At 46.5% G+C, this 3,062-nt stretch overlaps 1 pseudogene; it reads right to left on the bottom strand.

The window, feature by feature from the left end:
- Window positions 1–553: 553 nt before the first annotated feature.
- Window positions 554–2,300, bottom strand: LOC128596553 (protein LSM14 homolog A-like; annotated as a pseudogene).
- Between the last annotated feature and the right edge of the window lie 762 nt (window positions 2,301–3,062).

Genomic DNA, 3,062 nt, shown 5'->3' with positions numbered 1-3,062 from the left:
GAACTTTACAACTATATAAGAAAATTACCTTTGCCTAAGAAATAGTATTTACTGTGTGTACATACTTGATCTACCATGCAGCACCATAATTAATTGGTGAAATAAACCACCTCAGATTACAGGATTTCCAAAAAGAAAGACAGGTGGAGATACACGCACATGTACACACACTCACACACACAACCCTCTGTGCTTCAAAACACAATATTATGGCCCTATCTGCAGGCAACTTGCAAGAATTGCCAAATATAATTTAGTGATAAAAAAAATCTATTCAGTGATGAAAAAAATACGTATAAGCCCCATCGAAGTACTGCTTTAATTTAACTATACACAGGAAATTATTCAACCTTCTGTTATTCCAAATACATTAAATGCTCATTTTTTAAGATGAGCCTTTCTCACCCCCGAAGTAACTGAATTTTATCTTTGAAATTAAGAAGAAAAGCAAACAAACAAAACCCCAGTCCTGGTGACAAATATATAGTGAACTGACTTCTTCATTTCCGAAGACTGAAACCAATTTTCAGGATCATGAAGACTAGAAATTCACCTATTTGCTAAGACTTGTTTGTAGACTATGCAGCAACTCTGTTGTCTTTCCTATATTCAAAATCTGCAAATTACCTGCACCACGACCTCCTCTGAATCCGCCACGAAATCTTCACAGGGTGGTGAAGGTACCACCTCTGCCACCACCATGCCTTCTGCCACCACGGAAACAGAGACATTCTCTTTACCTACCAAGGCCACGGTTTGGACAAGGTGGGATTCCAAATGTTTCCACATTTAATCTCCTTTCTTCAGCCCATGTCGGTCTTTGTTCTCTATTATCATCACAGGAAATATTATCAAAGAAGGATTTATTTTTGTCATAATAGCAATTATTAGGTCCAAGTGGATCTTCTTCACCAGCATTAACTTCACTATTTTGGGTATCAACTCCTGATCCTCCTTTATCATCGCCATTTACAAGTTCGTCTTGTTTCTCAAGTTTATCTTCTTTTAATCTAAGTTTATTATGAAACTCTCTGTCCATCTCCTCCTTGCTGAACTGTGCGTTTGCACTTTCAAAGTCTATCTCAAATTTCACTGGACAATCTTGGGAAATACCAGGTCTTCCCCCTGTCACCTGGATGACCCCACATCCTCTTCTTGGAGCTCCAGGAGCAGCTGGAGCTAAACGTCTCTTGCTATCATTTCTGAGTTGCTCATGTTCTGGCCTGGAAACTCTATGTACTTCGGCTCACGTGTGCTCTTGATTCTCTGCTGCTTTTTGGCTGGTAGATGGCAAAGGCCTGGTTGATACAGGGCCCCTTCTCCCAACAGGTGCCAGAGCAGTGGGCCCAGGCGGTCTTTACTGCTTGTTCCATGGTTGGACTTTTTCTCAAAGGGTCTAACTTAGAGCTTGAATGACCTTGAGATAACTGCGTTTTAAGAGATCTTGAATCCTCTGTAAAGGCAGAACCCACCGCACTGCTTTGGGATAAGGTGCCACTGTTGGATGTTTCTGTTCCAAAGGATGTCAAGGACCTTCCAGCAACACCAACAGCACCAAACTGCTGTCCAGCTAATGAACTTGGACTGAACTGGCAGTACGTCGGCATCCTGCCAGAGGTCAGCAAGAACCCGCTGATTAGAATGAAGCCTCGTAAGGACGGAACGATAGCAGGGTCTGGAGGCAAAGAGCATCGCGGCTCAGAAACAGTGCGGTCTTTAATATCACTCCCACGGAAAATACTGTACTCAAATACTTCACCTAGAGGTGGTATCAGATGATCCGGTGATCTGTCTTCTGTACCAAAGGATTGAACTTTGGCGAGAGCTACGGAGGCGCGCGTAGAGGATGCCCTGGAAGCTGATCTCCGCCCTGCAGAGGAGGATGATAATGCTATCAATGTGAGGGATGCCCCGCTCGTGGTGCTCCGGGCCGCTAGCAGAGAGACAGACCCCACGCCGCAGTCCGGGCCACGTACACGGGCTCTCTCAGTGGGCGCCACTAAAACCCCAGGTGGCGGCAGCACCGGCTCCGCTGCCCTCCCTCAGCCTCGCCCCCTAAGCCACAGCGCTGCAAGGACAATAGCTGCGCCGGCGCGGAGCTCGCCACAAGTCCTGGGAGAATGCTAGGAAAATAAAGGCATGAACATTTACTTCTCAGGGGAATTAATAATCCAAGGAGAGCACTGGATGCGAGTTGGAATCATTCATGTGGCCCCCGCCTCATCTTCTCTTACAGGGTCCTCCAGCTCAGAAGGCTTCCCTGACAGGATGGCTGCCAGGGATGTGGCAATAGGAGTCATCTTCTTATCACAGACTGTGGTGGGAATTCTAGGGAATCTCTCTCTACTTTACCAGTATCTGCTGCTGGGCTTCTCTGGATACAGGATGCGGTTCACAGAAACGTTAGTTAAACACTTAACTGAAGCCAACCTCTGCCTCCTCCTCTATAAAGGAGCGCCCCAGACAATGGCAGCTTTAGGGCTGCAGGATTTCCTCAGTGACTTTGGATGCAATCCTCTTGTCTATCTTCACAGAGTGGGCAGAGGAGTGTCCATTGGCAGCGCCAGCCTGTTGAGTGTCTCCTCCGCCATCACGATCGGTGCCATGAACTCCAGGTTTGCAGAGTTAAAGCAAAAGGTCCCAAGTACGCTGGCCCCTCCATGTGCCTGAGCTGGATCCTGTCCTGTACTGGAAAATTATGCAAAGGAGCAATTCAAACTTCACAAGACACAGAGATTTGGGATACTGTTCTGGAGTTCATAATGACAAAACCACCGAGATACTGAATGCAGCACTGCTGTCATGGCCTGATGATGTCGGTCTGGGCCTCATGCTCTTGGCCAGCAGTTTCAAGGTTTTGGTCCTATATGGGCATCAGATGATCTCCTCCAGATCATCTCCTGAAAACCTTTGTCTGCTTTTTTTTTATTATTGTTGGGGATTCATTGAGGGTACAAGAAACCAGGTTGCACTGATTGCATTTGTTGGGTAAATTCCCTCTTACAAATGTGTCCTGTCCCAAAAAGGTGTGGCACACAGCAAGACCCCACCCCTGTCCCTCC

The sequence above is a fragment of the Nycticebus coucang genome, chromosome 10 (assembly GCF_027406575.1).
Source record: "Nycticebus coucang isolate mNycCou1 chromosome 10, mNycCou1.pri, whole genome shotgun sequence".
NCBI lineage: Eukaryota > Metazoa > Chordata > Mammalia > Primates > Lorisidae > Nycticebus > Nycticebus coucang.
The sequence above is the reverse complement of the archived record's forward strand: the minus strand, read 5'-3'. Positions and strand labels throughout refer to the sequence as shown.